This window comes from Pelophylax lessonae (assembly GCF_965119305.1).
Source record: "Pelophylax lessonae genome assembly, chromosome: 13".
NCBI classification, from domain to species: Eukaryota; Metazoa; Chordata; class Amphibia; order Anura; family Ranidae; genus Pelophylax; species Pelophylax lessonae.
Window position 1 is genome coordinate 127,535,209 of NC_138780.1, and position 21,325 is coordinate 127,556,533.

Here is a 21,325-nt window from a genome sequence, read left to right on the forward strand (position 1 = left end):
TTGCACACTGTTATAGCTTTTGGACATGCCCCCTATAATCCTACACTGTGTTGTTTTTCTAGCAAGCAATGCAGAGTAACACAACAACAGAGGGGTGGTTGGCCTGTGCCCTGCATTGTATTCCGAGATATGGAATTTGCAGGAAAGTCAAAATTCCTTTTTTCTTATTCGTACTGTACAGACACAGGCTTGATATTCATAGACACTTGGATGTCCCCAAACAATGAGCCTGAGGGGTAGACAGCAACAAGGCAAACAGAGCAGTACCAATAGGTCCAACAAAACAAACAAAGGTCAAAACATTCAACACAGAATGCTGCTGAAAGAAACATGGGTCTGAAAGCCTACATTTACAGAACTCTGGACATCCACATAGTAGAACTTTGAGAAAGTGTGAACCGGAGATCAGGTGCAAGCCTTACAAAGCTGGGCGAAAGAAGCTTGTTTTCGGAAAGCCCAATGGAGAATCAGAAGGGTACCCCCACAACTGAGCTTCTAACCGTGAAACATATCTGACAGAAGTGACAGATATCAAGAAGGTCCCTTTGCTGGTGAGAGCACCCAATGGGTGTTCCCTAATTGGTGCAAAGGGTGGTTTCTGCAGGGCAGAGAGAATCATATTGAGATCCCAAGGAAGCACAGGGTGCTGTAATGGGGGTCTGGTCCATGAGACATGTTGAATAAAGTTTTTAACCCTTTTGCTGCTAGGTACATACATCGTGCAGACCTGACAGGTTTTTTTTACACATACAGCCATCAGGAGTGTGTGTAAATATTAGACAAGCAGACTGCTGGCTGTCAGATGGAAGCAATCCAGTGGCTGTGCAACCGCTCGATTGCTTCCAAACACCCACGGTAAGGGACCACTCCCCCACATGACAGGCACTTTACTTTTAGGTGACTCATTTCAGTGTGTGATCTGCACTGAATTAGATTAATTGGAGTAGGGTCCCCAATGTGAAAAAAAGAAAATACCATTTGGGTTACACCTAAGCATTTAAAATACCTCTCCAAAAAATGAGTAGTGCACGCATTGGGGGTGCCTATGCACAAAAAAATTGACTGCGCTACTTGATACATATCACAGCACACACCGGAGTGAGAGCAAAGCACAAAAAAATTCACTGCGCTACATGATACATATCACAGCACACACCGGAGTGAGAGCAATAATTCTAGCACCAGAGCTTCTGAGCAACTCTAAAATGGTGATCTGTAGAGACTTTTAAACCATCACCTATGGAAAAAATAGGGTATAGATGTTTGTCGCTGATTCATCGGTGCATGCAATTTTAAGGCTGTTGGGTATATATTTACTCGGCACAATCTTGTCTTACATTTTACTAGAAAAAAAAAATGGTAATTTATTGCCTTTGTTTGCCCTAAATTACATTTAGTGTATTTTTACCTAAACCACTGCACTAACATCGTGTAACAAAAAATTGGAACTACCATTTAATTCTCAGGGCAGGGGTGTCCAAACTTTTTCAAAAGAGGGCCAGATTTGATGAAGTGAACATGCGTGAGGGCCACCCATTTTGCCTGACATTCTTTGGACCATTAAAATTAAATGCAAATTAACTATTTTATGCAAAGTTTATTGCAAACGGTATACTTTTAATTTCGTCACATGAATGACAAATCTAAACAAGTGTTTAATCACTCTGCCTTTTTATATCTGAAGGCCAGATGAAAAAAAAAAATCCAGGAAGCTAAAATATATCAGGAACATTGTAAAGTACATTACATATTATTGGTAATAAAGGTTGTCTGTCAACTTTAACCACTTGCCTACAGTGCACTTTCACCCCCTTCCTGCCCAGACCGATTTTCAGCTTTCAGCGCTCTCACACTTTGACTGAGAATTACTCAGTCATGCAACACTGTACCCATACAAAAATTGTGTCCTTTTTTTCACACAAATAGAGCTTTCTTTTGATGGTATTTGATCAATACTGGGTTTTTTATTTTTTGTGCTATAAATAAAAAAAGACTGAAAATATCGTGAAAAAACGCATTTTTCTTTTTTTCTGTCATAAAATTTTGCAAATTAGTCATTTTTCTTCACAAATTTTGGCCAAAATTTATACTGCTACTTATCTTTGGTAAAAATAACCCAAATAAGTGTATATTATTTGGTCTTTGTGAAAGTTATAGAGTCCACAAGCTATGGTGCGAATCATTGAAAATTGATCACACTTGATCACACCTGATGTACTGAAGGCCTATCTCATTTCTTGAGACACTAAAAAGTCAGGAAAGTACAAATACCCCCCAAATGACCCCTTTTTGGAAAGTAGACATTCCAAGGTATTTAATAAGGGGCATGGTGAGTTTTTTGAAGTTGTCATTTTTTCCCACAACTCTTTGCAAAATGAAGATTTTTTTTTTTTTTTTTTTTTTTTTTTTTTTTTTACAAATTGCCATATTAACAGGTTATTTCTCTCACACAGCACATGTATACTTGCAACTACACCCCAAAACACATTCTACTACTCCTCCTGAGTATGGCGATACCACATGTGTGAGACTTTTTCACAGCCTGGCCACATACAGAGGCCTAACATTCAAGTAGCCCCGTCCGGCATTCTAGGAGCACAAATTACACATATAATTTCCTGACAACCTATCGCACTTTTGAAGGCCCTGGAGCACCAGGACAATGGAAACCCCCATAAAATGACCCCATTTTGGAAAGCAAACAGCCCAACGTATAATTTTTGAGGCATAATGAGTCTTTTGAATATGTCATTTTTTTCCACAAGTTTTTGGAAAATGTGGAAAGAAAATGAAAACACATTTTTTTTTACACAAAGCTGTCCATTTATGCAATATTTCTAACACATAGCATGTACATAGCAAAAATTGCACCCCAAAATACATTCTGCTATTCCTCCTGAGTATGGCGATACCACATGTGTAACACTTTTTGACAGCCTGGCCACACACATAGGCCTAACATCCAAGTAGCGCTTTACACAAAGTTGTCCATTTATCCACTTTAAGACTGGGCCTATTTTTGACACTTGGTGTTTACAAGCTAAAATCATTTTTTTTGCTAGAAAATTACTTGGAACCCCCAAACATTATATATTTTTTTTTAGCAGAGACCCTAGAGAATAAAATGGAGATCGTTGCAATATTTTTTATCACACCATATTTGCGCAGCAGTCTTCCAGATGCGATTTTTTTGAAAAAAATTCACTTTTTTGAATTAAAAAATAAGAAAACAGTAAATTTAGCACAATTTTTTTCCATAATGTGAAAGATAATGTTACGCCGAGTAATTAGATACCCAACATGTCATGCTTCAAAATTGCGCATGCTCACAGAATGGCGCCAAACATTGGTACTTAAAAATCCCCATAGGCAACATTTTAAAAATTTCTGCAGGTTACTAGCTTAGAGTTACAGAGGAGGTCTAGGGCTCAAATTATTGCTCTCGCTCTAACGATCGCGGCGATACCTCACATGTATGGTTTGAACACCGTTTACATATGTGGGCGGGACTTGCGTATGCGTTTGCTTCTGCGCGCGAGCTAACGGGGACAGGGCGCTTTAAATTTTTTTTTTTTTTTTTTTTCCTATTTATTTTATTTATTATTTTTTTATTTTTACACAGTTTAAAAAAAAAAAAATGTTTTGATCATTTTTATTCCTATTACAAGGAATGTAAACATCCCTTGTAATAGAAATAGGCATGACAGGTCCTCTTTATTGTGAGATCTGGGGTCAAAAAGACCTCACACCTCACAACTACACTAAAAAAGAAAAGAAAAAAAAAAAAATTGTTGAAAGAGGAAAAAAAAAAAAGCAAAAAAAAAACGGCCCTTTAAACCGGTTGCTAGGCAACGTCTTTTGACGTAGCTCCGGTCCTCCAAGACCATAGAGTTGAGTGAGGGCCATCTTGCCCTCACTCGACTTCCTGTCTCTGAGGATCCGGGACCGGATAGTTTTCCCCGCTGCCGGCGGGTCCGGTAAGCTGGGAAAACGTCTGGGACGCGGCAGGAGGGGGGGGGGGGGCACCTCTTCCCCTGCACCGTAAGGGTAATTCCGCGGCGAATCCGCCACTGGGACCACCCTTATCTGAAAGCCGACCGCCCGCCGTTTCAAAAAATACCGGGGTTATGGGGGCTATCTGCTGCCATAACCCCAGTATTTAGCTTTTAATGGCCGACGCATATAGTCGTTAGGCGGTCATTAAGTGATTGCATGCATATGGCAAACAGGTGACGATGACTGATGGGGTGACAGGTGACGATGACTGATGGGGTGACAGGTGACAATGACTGATGGGGTGACAGGTGACAATGACTTATGGGGTGACAGGTGACGATGACTGATGGGGTGACAGGTGACGATGACTGATGGGGTGACAGGTGATGATGACTGATGAGGTGACAGGTGACGATGATTGATGAGGTGACAAGTGACGATGATTGATGGGGTGACAGATGACAATCACTGACGGGGTGACAGGTGACGATGATTGATGGGGTGACAAGTGACGATCACTGATGGGGTGTCAAGTGACGATGATTGATAGGGTGACAGATGACGATGACTGATGGGGTGACAGGTGACAATGACTGATGAGGGTGACAGGTGACGGTGATTGATGGGGTGACAGGTGACAGGCGATGGTCACTGATGGGTGACAGGTGACGGGCAATGGTGCACGGCGGTACTGATGGCAGTCTCTGGTGACCGGTGAACTTTAGGCTATGTTCACATGTGAGCGTAGCGATCGCGGGCAGAATCACTGCGATTCTGCCCGTGATCCAGAAATCATTGCAAATTGCGGGGCGCCTGTGCGTTGCCCGTGATTTGCAATAGCACCCCAAACGCTGTGCGATGTTGCTGCGATTTCCGCCTGCCGAATCGCGGTAACATCACGCAAACAACGCATGATGCCCCAAAGAAGCTCTTGTACCTTTTTTGGGCGTCATGCGTTGTTTGCGCGATGTTACCGCGATTCGGCAGGCGGAAATGGCGGCAACATTGCACAGCGTTTGGGGTGCTATTGCAAATCACGGGCAACGCACAGGCGTCCCGCAATTTGCAATGATTTCTGGATTGCGGGCAGAATCGCAGTGATTCTGCCCGCGATCGCTGCGCTCACATGTGAACGTTATGGGTGTCAATTTCTGGGCACTGATGAGGTGACTGTTGGGTGACAGGTGACATTGGGGGGGGCTGAGGACTGTGTGGGGGGACCTTTATTTGTGTGATTTTACTTTTTACAGGGGTACAGAGCAGTAACTCACTATTTCTAGCTCTTCTCCCCTCACACTGGAAACTGTATGAGGAGAGAAGAGCTAGTAACACTGAGTTACTGCTCTTTGTTTACATTTTATGATCGGCTGTGAATGGATTCACAGCCGATCACATAGTAAACAGTCACTGTCAGTGACTGTTAACTACTGCCGGTGACAGCTGTGTTCCTACGGAACACAGTGCCACCGACATGACCGCGCTGCGCGCTCCCGATCGCGCATGCGCGGTCATCTCCCGGCCGCCTCCATTGTGATCGGCTGTGTCATTGGAACACAGCCGATCACGTGGGAAACAGCCACGCCCAGTGGCTGTTTCCCCCCTGCCGGTGACGGGGGGTGTCCCGGGGACACCCCGACACCGGCAGTGCACGGCGGCGCGCCCGCGATCGCGCGCCTGCCGTGCATTTCCTGGGTCACGTCATATGACGTCCGCCCAGGATAATAGCCGCACCGTCCCGCCGTCATATGACGGCGGGCGGGCGGTAAGTGGTTAAGGTTAAAAAAATATGAACAGGAACATAAAGTATCTCACAGAAGTGAGTACACCCCTCACATTTTGGAAATATTTTATTATATGTTTTCATGTGACAACACTGAAAGAATGACACTTTGCTACAATGTAAAGTAGTGAGTGTACAACTTGTATAACTGTGTAAATTTGCTGTCCCCTCAAAATAACTCAACACACAGCCATTAATGTCTAAACCGCTAGCAACAAACGTAAGTACAACGCTAAGTACAAATGTCCAAATTGGGCCCAATTAGCAATTTTACCTCCCCAGTGTCGTGTGACTCTTTGTATTGTGTTACAAGGTCTCAGGTGTGAATGGGGAGCAGGTGTGTTATATTTGGTGTTATTGCTCTCACTCTCTCATACTGGTCACTGGAAGTTCAACACGGCACCACATGAAAAAGAACTCTCTGAGGATCTGAAAATAAGAATTGTTGCTCTACATAAAGATTGCCTAGGCTACAAGAAGATTGCTAAGATCCTGAAACTGAGCTGCAGCACGGTGGCCAAGACCATACAGCAGTTTAACAGGACAGGTTACACTCAGAACAGGCCTCGCCATGGTGGACCAAAGAAGTTGAAAGCATGTGCTAAGTGTCATATCCAGAGGTTGTTTTTGGAAAATAGACATATGAATGCTGCCAGCATTGCTGCAGAGGTTGAAGGGGTGGGGAGTCAGCCTGTCAGTGCTCAGACCATACACCGCATACTGCATCAAATTGGTCTGCATGGCTGTCGTCTCAGAAGGAAGCCTCTTCTAAAGATGATGCACAAGAAAGCCCGCAAACAGTTTGCTGAAGAGAAGCAGACTAAGGACATGGATTACTGGAACCATGTCCGGTGGTCTGATGAGACCAAGATAAATTTATTTGGTTCAGATGGTGTCAAGCGTGTGTGGTGGCAACCAGGTGAGGAGTACAAAGACAAGTGTGTCTGTCCTACAGTCAAGCATTGTGGTGGCAGTGTAATGGTCTGGGGCTGCATGAGTGCTGCCGGCACTGGGGAGCTACAGTTCATTGAGGGAGCCATGAATGCCAACATGTACTGTGACATACTGAAGCAGAGCATGATCCCCTCCCTTCGGAGACTGGGCCGCAGGGCAGTATTCCAACATGATAATGACCCCAAAACACACCTCCAAGACAACCACTGCCTTGCTAAAGAAGCTGAGGGTAAAGGGAATGGACTGGCCAAGCATGCCTCCAGATCAAAACCCTATTGAGCATCTGTGGGGCATCCTCAAAAGGAAGGTGGAGGAGTGCAAAGTCTCTAACATCCACCAGCTCCGTGGTGTCGGCATGGAGGAGGACTCCAGTGGCAACCTGTGAAGATCTGGTGAACTCCATGCCCAAGGGGGTTAAGGCAATGCTGGAAAATAATGGTGGTCACACAAAATATTGACACTTTGGGCCCAATTTGGACATTTCTACTTAGGGGTGTACTCACTTTTGTTGCCAGCGGTTTAGACATTAATGTTTGTGTGAGGAGTTATTTGAAGGGAGAGCAAATTTACACTGTTATACAAGCTGTACACTAACTACTTTACATTGTAGCAAAATGTCATTTCTTCAGTGTTGTCACATGAAAAGATATAAAAAAAATATTTACAAAAATGTGAGGGGTGTACTCACTTTTCTGATATACTGTAACACCAAGTATAAATGTTGTGTCCAAATATTTTTATAACTGATTTAGACCAACTGACATTAACTGAGATTTTACAATGTATTCATCTCAATTCGGAGCAAGCGTGCTCCCTAATCAGTCACACAAGAGTTAACCACATATAAGCGCTATATGAACCCACCAATGATGATTAATAATGGCAGCAATAATAGTCATGAATGATGCCAATGTAGTAAATAGAACATTGAAAAGTTTTATTCAAAATCAGTTACATGTATGTATAAACGAGCAGTACACCTTGTACAATGACCCCGCTGGATCTGCAATGGTGAAGCCAAAATAAGGGTTTAACCACTTGCCGACTGCCTAACGCCGATCTACGTCGGCAGTCAGCCCCTCACAGGCAAAGTGACGTAGGGCTACGTCACTAGCTTGTGAGGGTTTAGGGAGCGAGCGCGCGCCCCTGGAGGCGCGCTCCCGCTCCCGCGTGGTCACGGACCCCCCCGCGCGTGTGACCCGGCGGACCCGATGTCCGCCGGTCACTCGGCGATCGGCGGGGGAGAGGGAGAAAGTCAGGCGGCTTGTGTAAACAAGCCACCTGTCATTCTCCTCGGTGTAAAAACACTGATCACACGGATCTACTATGTAGATCCGTTGATCAGTGTCCTTACAGCTCAAGCCACAGCCAATCACAGTAGAAAGCACGCCCCTAGGGACACACACAGCCCCTCCCTCCCAAATAAAGTTAACCCCTTCACTACCAGTGTATTTTTACAGTAACAGTGCATATGTATAGCACTGATTACTGTAGAAATGTCACTGGTAACCCCAAAAGTGTCAAAAATGTCAGTCAAGGGTCCAATCTGTCCGCCCCAATGTCGCAGTACCGCAAAAAAAATCGCAGATCGCCGCCATTACGCGTTAAAAAAAAACAACAAAAATGACAAAAATCTTTCCCTTTGTTAGTAAACGCGATAACTTTTGCGCAAACCAATCAAAATACGCTTTTTGCGATTTTTTTTACCAAACATAGGTAGCATAAAACAAATTGGCCGAAAATTTTAAAAAATTTTGATTTTTACATTTTTTTTGGGGGGAATTTCATATAAAAAATGTGAAAAATATTGCTATTTTTGCAAAATTGACGCTCTTTTTTTGTTTATAGCGCGTGATCAAAAAATTGCACAGGTGATCAAATACCACCAAAAGAAATCTCTGTTTGTGGGAAAAAAAGGACGCCAAATTTGTTTAGGTACAGCGTCGCACGACCGCGCAATTGTCCGTTAAAGTCACGCAGTGCCGAATTGCAAAATACCCCCTGGTCGGAATGGGGGTAAAATCTTCCGGGGCTTAAGTGGTTAAAAACTCACAGCTTGGTGACCATCCAGTGTGTGTGTGTGTGAAGGCATAAAACCAGCCAGGAACAATGCAGCAGTGTGGACAGTTATGCCTTGCTCGGGCTGCGAGGAGATGATAGCGGAATGCCTCAATCCTGGACAGGAAAGGGTGGAAAAGGGGTCCCCCAAATGCCCGGTATAGGAGGCAAGGAGGATCGCTATCTGTGGCCTCTCCGATCACACACGATGAGTGCCGACCGGGAAGGGGACCCGGTCGTGACCTCAGACTCTGGGGGAAGGAGGACCAAAACGAGGCTTGAACCGCTATACAGCTGCTGGTGGTGAGCGGCATGTGCGGTGACCCAATGCAGGGGAGCGTGAGGAGCGCCTTCTTCTCGTATGGTGTTCCTGACAACTTTTCAATGTTCTATTTACTACATTGGCACCATTCATGACTATTATTGCTGCCATCAGTATTCATCATTGGTGGGTTCATATAGCACTTATATGTGGTTAACCCTTATGTGACTGATACTTTTGAACATCCCTCCTGGTGTGTTTTGTTCCCATTCAGCTGCTACTTGATCCCCAGGTGTTATGCCAATTAACATGGAGAGGGCGCTGGTCCTGTCATACTAGCGCCGGATTTGTGTTTTTTAGTGCTCCCTAATCAGGCTAAGTTCGAAGCCACATTGAGCAAAGGATATAAAGCTGGCTGGGGCAGGCGGTAGTGTATTCACAAGTAACAGGAAAAAACGGAATTGGATTCAGCGGCCCGGGATGGACTATCACTTTGAGTATAAGTCCCGCGACATTGAAAGATCCAGAGATCCCAGGGGTCCTGAGCAGTACTCGGGAATTAACAGGGGTCACAACAATAGATTTTTCCAAATTACAGTGCCTTGCGAAAGTATTCGGCCCCCTTGAACTTTGCGACCTTTTGCCACATTTCAGGCTTCAAACATAAAGATATAAAACTGTAAGTTTTTGTGAAGAATCAACAACAAGTGGGACACAATCATGAAGTGGAACGAAATTTATTGGATATTTCAAACTTTTTTAACAAATAAAAAACTGAAAAATTGGGCGTGCAAAATTATTCAGCCCCCTTAAGTTAATACTTTGTAGCGCCACCTTTTGCTGCGATTACAGCTGTAAGTCGCTTGAGGTATGTCTCTATCAGTTTTGCACATCGAGAGACTGAAATTTTTGCCCATTCCTCCTTGCAAAACAGCTCGAGCTCAGTGAGGTTGGATGGAGAGCGTTTGTGAACAGAAGTTTTCAGTTCTTTCCACAGATTCTCAATTGGATTCAGGTCTGGACTTTGACTTGGCCATTCTAACACCTGGATATGTTTATTTGTGAACCATTCCATTGTAGATTTTGCTTTATGTTTTGGATCATTGTCTTGTTGGAAGACAAATCTCCATCCCAGTCTCAGGTTTTTTGCAGACTCCATCAGGTTTTCTTCCAGAATGGTCCTGTATTTGGCTCCATCCATCTTCCCATTAATTTTAACCATCTTCCCTGTCCCTGCTGAAGAAAAGCAGGCCCAAACCATGATGCTGCCACCACCATGTTTGACAGTGGGGATGGTGTGTTCAGGGTGATGAGCTGTGTTGCTTTTACGCCAAACATAACGTTTTGCATTGTTGCCAAAAAGTTCAATTTTGGTTTCATCTGACCAGAGCACCTTCTTCCACATGTTTGGTGTGTCTCCCAGGTTGGCTTGTGGCAAACTTTAAACTACACTTTTTATGGATATCTTTAAGAAATGGCTTTCTTCTTGCCACTCTTCCATAAAGGCCAGATTTGTGCAGTATACGACTGATTGTTGTCCTATGGACAGAGTCTCCCACCTCAGCTGTAGATCTCTGCAGTTCATCCAGAGTGATCATGGGCCTCTTGGCTGCATCTCTGATCAGTCTTCTCCTTGTATGAGCTGAAAGTTTAGAGGGACGGCCAGGTCTTCGTAGATTTGCAGTGGTCTGATACTCCTTCCATTTCAATATTATCGCTTGCACAGTGCTCCTTGGGATGTTTAAAGCTTGGGAAATCTTTTTGTATCCAAATCCGGCACTACAACAGTATCTCAGACCTCAAATCGCAAAAGTGAGTCGGCGCTGGTGGGAAACAATCTCAGAAGTAGCTCAAAAGTGAGTTCCCTATTCGCATACGTGTAGTACAATCTTCTTCTGATAAAATATGGTTGGAATTATCATGTACACAATTCTATAAAAATTGTGAGAATATATAAAAACTGCTAAAATGACAAAGTAAATCCGACTGTGAAAAAGTCTAGTAAATTCCGAATCATAAAGGCTTAGTATCCGGATCCTAAAACAAATGGTGTATGTATCTTCAATATAAATATACAGATACAATTCTGAATCCTAAAATATGTGTCCAACTCTTACAAACAGAAATATTTCTGATAAAAGTTATAAAAAGGTATGTATCCAAATCCTAAAACCAATGGTGTATCTGTCTTCAATAAATAGATCAATAATAGTAAAATCCGAATCGGATACATACTTGTCACGATTCGGATTTTACTATTATTGATCTATTTATTGAAGACGGATACACCATTGGTTTTAGGATTTGGATACATACCTTTTTATAACTTTTATCAGAAATATTTCTGTTGTATGATTCGGATACATACTTGTCACAATTCGGATTTTACTATTATTGATCTATTTATTGAAGACGGATACACCATTGGTTTTAGGATTTGGATACATACCTTTTTATAACTTTTATCAGAAATATTTCTGTTGGTAAGAGTTGGACACATATTTTAGGATTCAGAATTTTATCTGTATATTTATATTGAAGATACATACACCATTTGTTTTAGGATCCGGATACTAAGCCTTTATGATTTGGAATTTACTAGACTTTTTCACAGTCGGATTTACTTTGTCATTTTAGCAGTTTTTATATATTCTCACAATTTTTATAGAATTGTGTACATGATAATTCCCACCATATTTTATCAGAAGAAGATTGTACTACACGTATGCGAATAGGGAACTCACTTTTGAGCCCCTTCTGAGATTGTTTCTGCGACGAGACCCTTGCTCGCTCGCTTCCGCTCTCCCGACACTCCTCTGTTTCTAGTGAGTCAGCTTGCAGATCGCAACGTCTGATGGTTCGGTCAACCAAGGATCCGGGATCCGAACTACAGCTATGTGCCATCCGGAATCCATTAGAACAAACACCAGGCAAGGCTGTATGTAAGTTCAAACAGGAAGACCATTTATTGGAAGAACACATCACACTTTTATACAGAATTTGGAACATCCTTCCCCCAACAACCGCTTTCCCATTGGTTAATTGCACAGTACCTGCAGTTCCCCATAAGGTCCTCCCCAGCCATGCAAATGAGGACTTGAAAATGAGTCAACAGGGATTGGTCAGATAGCTTGACCAGAAGGACTGCCATGTGCAAGGAGACAGAAGCCCCCAGGGGGCAATCAATGTACACAATAGCCAGACACAGAACAATGGTTCCCTAACGAGCCCTCAATACACATTACTCTGAGTGTCAATACATCCCTTAGCAGACAGTCATTGAACTTCCTGGAATGACCATATTAGGCGTTGTACTTCCTGGTCAGAGACCTTGCTGACAAATATGAAGCAATTCAAACCGTCACTCATCTGTCCTTAAATTCCAGTGACGGTGAACACCATCACAGTTTCCCACCAGCGCCGACTCACTTTTGCGATTTGATATTGATTGGTATTTAGTGAATTTACCAGGGCTGGCTGCAGGTGGGATAGGATTTTATCCTAATCTCATTATCATCATCAGCTGCAATACATTCTAGGAATTCCTCCTATTTGAATACCCAAGTGACAGCGCACATATCACCCCCCAATCTTTACTTACCTGATATAGTATCTCAGACCTGCCTGGTGTGTTCTTTGTTTTTCACATTGCTCTCTGCGCTTTAAACGGACCTCTGAGACTATCACAGTGCAGGTGCATTTATACGGAGACTTGATTACACACAGGTGGATTCTATTTATCATCATTAGTCATTTAGGTCAACATTGGATCATTCAGAGATCCTCACTGAACTTCTGGAGAGAGTTTGCTGCACTGAAAGTAAAGGGGCTGAATAATTTTGCACGCCCAATTTTTCAGTTTTTTATTTGTTTAAAAAGTTTGAAATATCCAATAAATTTTGTTCCACTTCATGATTGTGTCCCACTTGTTGTTGATTCTTCACAAAAAATTACAGTTTTATATCTTTTATGTTTGAAGCCTGAAATGTGGCAAAAGGTTGCAAAGTTCAAGGGAGCCGAATACTTTCGCAAGGCACTGTACCAGGCTGTGGGGACGTATTAAAGCAGCCCGCGGGCCGGACTTTGGACATGCCTCCTCTAGGGGGTCTACTTTCAGAAAATATATAAGGTTTTGGTGGTTTTATGTAATCTTAAGGCCTAAAATTATTTGTTAAACGTTTGCAAAAAACAGGGTTAAAGGTTTCTGAAATAAAATGAGCAAGGGTGAAACCTGTCCCTTAAGGTTGTATTTAAGTCAAACTTTAAAGCGGTTGTAAACCCGAAAAAAAAAAACAACCTGCAAGACAAAGGCATAATGAGCTAGTATGCATCGCTGTGATTGGCCGGGGCCGCGATGACGTCACTCCCGCAAATGCGCGCGGGAGTGATTTTCCGGCAAGCTCCCGGCACCTTCCGAGCGCATGCGCGCGTGTCGGTTTAGGAGATATTAATTGTACCTACAGGTAAACCTTATTATAGGCTTACCTGTAGTTAAAAGTGTCAAAAAGCGGGATACTACCGCTTTAAATTTTGCCCTACAGGCAAGCTTAGAAAAAGTCTTACCTGTAGGTGCCAAGGAAATGGCCTGAACTTGCACCTTTTAGTACATATTTAGTCCCCATTCACATTAGGTCGCTCCGACTTAGGGGGCGACCTGTGAAGTCGCGTGCAGCACGACTTCCGCGCGACTTGCATGGACTTCACATAATGGAAGTCAATGCAAGTCGCCTCCAGGTCGCCCCAAAATAGTACAGGACTGAATTCATTATTTTCCTCATTCTACAAAACAAACAATACCCCAAAATGACAATGTGAAAGCAGTTTGTTCTAAACCTTTTAAAATGTTTTAAACATAAAAACTAAACAAAATCACATGTACATAAGTATTCACAGCCTTTGCCATGACACTCAAAATTGAGCTCAGGTGCATCCTGTTTCCACTCATCATCCTTGAGATGTTTCTACAACTTGGAGTGCACCTGTGGTAAATTCAATTAATTGGACATGATTTGGAAAAGCCACGCACTTGTCTATATAAGGTCCCACAGTTAACAGTGCATGTAAGAACACAAACCAAGCCATGAAGTCCAAGGAATTGTCTGTAGACCTCCGATACATGATTGTATTGAGGCACAGATCTGAGGAAGGGTACAGAAAAATTTCTGTAGCATTTAAGGTTCCAATGAGCACAGTGGCCTCCATCATCTGTAAATGGATGAAGTTTGAAACCACCAGGACTCTTCCTAGAGCGGACCACCCGGCCAAACTGAGCGATCGGGGGAAAAAGGGCCTTAGTCAGGGAGGTGACCAAGAACCCAACGGTCACTCTGACACAGCTCCAGCATTTCTCTGTGGAGTGAGGAGAACCTTCTAGAAGAACAACCATCTCTGAAGCACTCCACCCATCAGGCCTGTATGGTAGAGTGCCCAGACGGAAGCCACTCCTCAGTAAAAGGCACAGGGCAGTTCGCCTAGAGCACAGGTGTCAAACACAAGGCCTGCGGGCAGAATGCGGCCCCCCAGGCCATTTCATGTGGCCCTTGCACCTCTCCTGCAGCTGTGGCACCCCCTTGCCTCTGCCCCCACCCTGTCTCAGTAGTCAGCAGCAGAGCAAACAGAACTCCTTTGCCGTTCTTTTCAGCCAGTTTGGTGCAGTGAGAATCACCAATTTCTGCTCTTCCTCTGATTTGTGAAGCAGTCATTGAAGAATTCACACTGTAGGGAAGGCGTATAGTAATCTGAATCCAGGGAATTACCAGAGCATCCAATGCCAGTGCTAGAGGATACTTGGTCCTGGCCACAAACAGGGATAACTTGTTTTTGTACCTGGATGCCAGGATGTCCTGGAGTCCCCCATTTCGGACATAGAAGATTAAATATGTCAGGATGAAGGGACTATTCCCACTGGTCCAGTTAGTGACAAGCAAATCTGTTTTTCAAATGTCCACTCCCAGAGATTTGAACAGCAGTGATTGCTAGACAGGGTTTCTTCACCCAGGAGACATTTGGACATGTGCAGACAGTTTTGAGATGAAAGCTTCCAAAAGGTGGCTGCCTAAGTACCTTGTAACCTGGAAGCCATTAGTTCTTATTAGGGTGGTTAGGGGGTACAAGCACCTTTGTGAGTACTCTGGGTGCAGAGGATAGGTCAAACAACAGTGCAACAAATTGGAAGATTGTGTCTCCTGCTTCAAAGCGCAGAAAACGCTGATGGGGAGGGTAAATGTAGTTACATAGTTAGTCAGGTCGAAAAAAGACACAAGTCCATCTGGTTCAACCAAAAAAAGAAAATTGGAATATGAAGGTAGGCATCTTAAGTGTCTACTGATGCCAGGTGCCAGATGCTTGCCTCAGGCAATAACTGATCTTGTAGATTTCATGCAAATTGCAAAACATGCAAAAGGTGTCTTTTACGGAGAGATTTTAGACATAAGATTCTGCACATATTGCCAGAAATGGGAGCCATTCATATCCTGACTTGTTCTAGGGAATAAACATAGAAAAGTAAGGCGAAAGGCAGTATTTGCAAGTGTTTCACCAGAGCTCGGTGCTAGAAGACAGGATCATGTTGATTGCTCATTGTCCCAGTTCAATTAGATGTGGTTTGACAAACAGAAATTACTGCAATGGCTGACTGTAGGGCTGAACCTGCAAGAGTAAAGTGTGCCTTTAAGAGCATCTCAAATATTCTGCCTTCAGAATCTTTAAATGAAGGATTATATTCTATGTGGCATCAAAATGTTTATTTAGGACTGGGGCAGCAGGGTCTACTAGTGAAACAGTCAACTTTTTTGTTAATTTCTTTTTCCACTGGTTATAGCTTGGCAATGATTCCTAGAGGGGTGAAAATCTTCTCCCGAAAACACCAATCATAAATTGTCCCTCCTATATGTTCATGAATGGGAAATGTATTTTTAGTCTTTGAATTCTCTTAGCACCCAGAGGCTCATGGCAAGGTGGAGGAGAATCAATAATGTTATAATATGGAAATTTTTGCACAAAACAGAAGTGAGCATATCTACATTGGCACGCATATTGCGTGAAGCCATAGCATCTGGGTATAGGGGCTGAGAAATCTTCTGTGGCCTCCTCTAACACCGCCTTGGGGTCTTCTTCAATGTCCCCTGTGTCTACCACTTCTAGAGCATGAAGTTCAACTTTCGACTCAGGCAGAGATGGGAAGGAGGAGTACTTTGGAGCCTTTGAGCATTGAACAGTGATGGCTGTATTAAATTCTGACACAGTTGCCTTGGTTAAGTAGTCCACTGGGTTGCAAGCCTGAGTTTTGGCTGCTGTTCCTTTGTACCTGATTTCTGCTATTGCCATCAGTGAGGGAATTACCCTGTGAGGTACTCCGAGTAGGGTGTGGAAATGGGCTAAGTGCATCCATAGAAGAGTACACAGCAACCAAGAAGATGACTGTCCAGTAGGGCTGGGCGATAAATCGATTTAATCGATTTATCGATTTTTTAGTTTGAAACGATTTTTTTTTTTAAAACTCGAGTTTTTTTATACAATTGTTTTCTCCTCCTTTTTCCGCCTGCCCCCGCGTATACACACACCTGGGCTCAGCCAGCTACTAGTCCGCCGCACATGAACCGAAATCTCCCCAGTATCGGACCACCGTCGCCGCGCCTGGATGTGACGTCGGCTGCGGGCGGTGCGTCGGCTGCGGAGCGCTGTGATGGGTACACAGAGAACTCCCCGGCCTGGATGTGACGTCAGCTTCCGGGAGAGGAAGGGGGCGGTGCGTCTGTACAGGCCAGGGGCTGTGATAGGATAGGAACCTATCCTATCACAGCCCCTGGCCTGTACAGACGCACCGCCCCCTTCCTCTCCCGGCAGCTGACGTCACTAGTGAGTGAACAGATCCAGAACCGTACACACATAGCAGCCTTGGAGGGGGAGGGGGGGTGACTCACAGTAGCAGAGAAGGAGGAATAAATCCCTTCAGATAGCTCCGATGCCTGTGATGAAGCTCTGAGCAAGCTGTCACTGCTGCTTCTACTCCTTGCTCTGTCCTCCACACTGCTGAAGCCACTCTATATTCACTCACTGTACCAGGACAGCCAATCCAATCTCATGCTCTGCACAAGGGGGAGGGTGGAGGAGCAAGAGTGGAGGTGGGAAGAAGCATGTACAGTGAGTTAAAGCGCCCCCCGCAATATCACAGCTCGCCGCAGCTAGTTCTGCAGCGCTCTGCATTCTAGTTCTGGGTCAGTGACACAACATACTAAAATCACTGGAACAGCAAATAGCATTTCCAAAAAGAGGTCTGCAATGGCACCCCTTGTATGTCTCTCAAGAATTTTCACTTAAAATTAATAATCTGAAAATTACGCGACGCCCGCAGCTGACGTCACATACAGGCGCGGCGCGGCGGCCCGTTACTGGGGAGAGTTTGGTTCCTGTGCGGTGGACTAGTAGCTGGCTGAGCCCAGGTGTGTGTAGTTACGCGGGGGCAGGCGGAAAAAGGCGGAAAGAAGCAGAAAAAAGAAATTGTAGAAAAAACTCGTTAGAAAAAAAAAATTGTTTCAAACTAAAAAAGCTGGCTGAGCCCAGGTGTGTGTAGTTAAGCGGGGGCAGGCGGAAAAAAAACAATTGTAGAAAAAAATCGTTTCAAACTAAAAAAGGTGGCCGGTTACTGGGGAGTTCTCTGACTGTACCTATCACAGTGCAGCCCCTGTACAGACGCACCGCCCGCAGCTGACATCACATCCAGGCGCGGCGGTGGTCCGTCAGACACACATATACAGCCGCAGCGCTTCTCCTTCTCCTCAGTCCTCCCTCCACACAGTGAGCTCTCCTCCCTCCCCGCTCAGTGCGATATGAGCCAGCCCCCGCGTCTTCTTTTACTGTCTAATGTCTAGTCTATTAAAAGAACAACACAGTCAAAAAATTAACAACATGGCAGCGTGTACTTTTTGTTTTGGGATTCTATGCATTTTATCTCTTGAGGAGTTAAAATAGCAATAAAGTTGCACTTTTGACACTATATCTGATGTCTGCAGTCATTTTTTAAGTGCATTGGAAAAAAAATCGAAAAATCGAATCGAAACTCGAATTTTTCTTTAAAAATCGAAGATTTTTTTTTTTAGGCAAAATCGCCCAGCCCTACTGTCCAGTAGCAAAATCCTCATGGCAAAAGGGCTGGAGGAAGTGCCTGTGTACCATATAGGGGTTCTGGCCAAAAGTGGTGGTAATAGAGCGACCTGTGGAGTCATTTAGCACCTAGTAATCCACCCAAGACTAAGCTCTAAATGGTGGAAATTTTACTGTCAAATTTGAAAGTTTTAAAACTTAATAAGTGAATAAAGTCAAACATTCTGGTTTCCTCACAGTTTTTATGTAAAAATGAATATCTTTTAGGAAACACTTGGGACCAGGCTTTGCTCATTACGGTGGGAATACCCTCAGAGGGGTCTTCAGGGTCTGTATATCACCCTGTAGCTAACTACACTTGTTGCACTCAGTGCCCAAAGGAACATAACGGGCCGTCCTCACAGTGTGGGGTCCAAGTATGGTTCCTAAGGTGTTACACTGATCCAGGTGCATTGCTTCTATTGCTATAATAGAAGGCATTGAAGAGTTGATTGAAGAAGTCACAGTAAATAAGAACTAGTTAGGCATACAAACTGCTTCATAAGAGAGAGATGAGGTCCATCACTTAAGGGCGCTAGCAAAAAAAAAAACTAAGATCTTACAGAGTAGAGTGGGGTTAAAGGGGCATATCCAGAGGGTGTGTATAAAAGCGTTGCCAGTTTTCAAACACCTGAAGGTAAAAGCCCCTGGGTCTATGAATATCCAACCTGTGTCCTGTACTGTGCGATTAGGATTTTTATTGTTGTCAGACTTCCTCTTCTAAGAACATTCAATCTCCCAGCATCATGACAGCTAATCTAAACCTAGTTCAGTAAGTTAAAGGCTAACTTCACTTTTTAGGCCTCTTGCACACAGAAATGAAAAAAGCCATGGTTTTTATTTATTTGAAATGAAATGCATTGTTTTCTTTGGAACAATGCACACAGCTGAGTAAAGATCAGTAATACAGCATTGAGCACAGAGCAGTAAAACAAAAATAGAACATTTTACATATGAGTAATGTACTCGCATATTTGTGTTTATACATCTATAGGCATGTTTACGCGAGTGTAGCATCCTACAAGGTAGGTGCTAGGCAAAGTATAGTGGGCCCTGGCTGCCTAACAGCAGGGCCATGATTTTCAGCTGGGCTGTCATGTCTCCCAGGTGTGGCTGTTGAGACTGGGGAGTCTCCCCACTGTGCTCCTGAGAGGGCTCTCATTGGGCAGTGGAGGAAACCCAATCAATGGCACATTCAGACCTGTATCTACCCCAGAAAGGCAGATTCTGCCGCACAGGATTCTGGGAGTGGGTATAAGTTTGAGGGGAGTGCATGACGCAGCGTCTTTGGCGGGAAGCAGAGTCCCAGGAGGGAGAGTATGGCTGTCTCTCCTCCTGTCAGAAGGATCGGGTGTCCCAGGCGGCTTGCCTGAGAGGACAGAGAGCTGAGCTGAGCTGCAGAGAGGATCCGGTGTGCCGAGGACCAGCGGAGTAGAGGGAGTCCAGTTTCAGGAAAGCATTCCCAGTTTGTGAGTACTACAAGCTACCATTGGGGGTCTGCCTAGCTGAGAGGGGACCGCTCCGGTGAAGGGATCCAGGAGCTAGCTAGCGGTAAAGGGGGTACCAGTGTTGACCCTGAAGTTCAGAGGGGGTGCCTAGTGAGAGGACCCTGAAGTGTAGAGGGGGTGCCTAGTGAGAGGACCCTGAAGTATAGAGGGGGTGCCTAGTGAGAGGACCCTGAAGTGTAAAGGGGGCGCCAGCGCTTGGGCCCTGAAGAGCTAAAGTGTACAGCGTGCAGTGTTGAGATTTGCAGCAGCACAAGCAGTTACAGAGAGCTACCTCATTCAGGAAGGACTGGAGGGATCTGTATACAGAACTTTTGAGCTAACCAGAGTATCAAGAGTCAGTTCGCAGTATAGTCCAGGACTTGAGCTAACCAGAGTGTCAAAAGTCAAGTTCAAGTACAGTTCAGCAAGTCAGCATTTTTCAAGCGCCAACAAGCGTTGGTCGGCATCCTGCCGGCATCAAGACAGCGCTGAAAGGCATTTTTCCTGCAAAGTGTCCCATTTGTACCTAGTTGAGCCAGAGGAGTATCCCACTCATTCCCTTCTCCCATCCCCATTACCAAAAAAAACAAACAAACCAAAGATGCCGGAATGGTCATTGTCTCCAATCTCACACTTGGGTATTCAGTTTAAATGGGCTGAAGGTATCACCGGTAACAATGGCAGACCAACATCAGGCACAATGCCTGGAAAACCTGCCACACGAGTATAAGTTAGTATATTACAACACTGGCAATGCAGAAGGATTTTACTAGTCTATACGCTTATGCACCTTAACTCGCCTATACTTAACATTACTCAGGCCTTAACACACACATTTTTTTACTCACGGACTTTCTGTCAACAAATTCCCAAGTAAACACTGGTAAATTATTACACCCATGTGTAACTGGCTTTAGAGTTTGTTACATGTTACACCCATATTTAGGGTGTAACATTAGTTATGGTGCCAAGGTGACCACCCCTCCCCCACCACCAAACTGACCTACCTCTGACAGTGGTGGTTCTTCTCCTCAGAGACAGATGGCAGTTTTGACTTTTGTGCAGCTGCACGTGGCTTTCCCCGCGCGGCTGCATCATTTATTTACAGAGACAGACTGGCAGTTATGGGCAGAACACAAGTGTGGTGACTGCTACATTCAAAGTCCATAGATACTTTCTCCAGCTCTGTAACTGAAAGAATGTTCCTCGTTGTGGATATGGAGCTGAAGGAAGAATCTGCAGAAGCCTGTGCATCTCACTGTAGCTGTAATACTTTGTGCAATATAATTTTTTTCAAATAAGTCTGCATTTTTTTTTTCTTTGTGCAAATGTTGTTGCATTTCTTTCTTTTTTTTGTTAAAGGTGGACATGGCCTTTAATCAGTGGCGTCACTAGGGTTGGTGTCACCCGGTGCGGTAACTCATGGTGTCACCCCAACCCCTTTTAATAATGTTTTTTTTACGGCACTGATGGCCACTCCAGACCTTTGCCGCTTGTCTCGTTTGCCTGCTCCCAGGACCCCAGCAATGTACAGTACACAGGAGGAGCCAAGCCGAGGAGGTGGGGTCAGGTAACACACCCACCATCTGTTCGTGACAAACACTGCTGGAGGAGGCTGCTGGTCTGAATAGATTATAACACACTGCA

At 44.3% G+C, this 21,325-nt stretch overlaps 1 protein-coding gene across 1 annotated transcript in view; it reads right to left on the reverse strand.

The window, feature by feature from the left end:
* The window catches only part of MAP3K9 (mitogen-activated protein kinase kinase kinase 9), a 185,744-nt gene that overhangs the window by 41,271 nt on the left and 123,148 nt on the right, over positions 1 to 21,325 (reverse strand). The window lies entirely within an intron of this gene.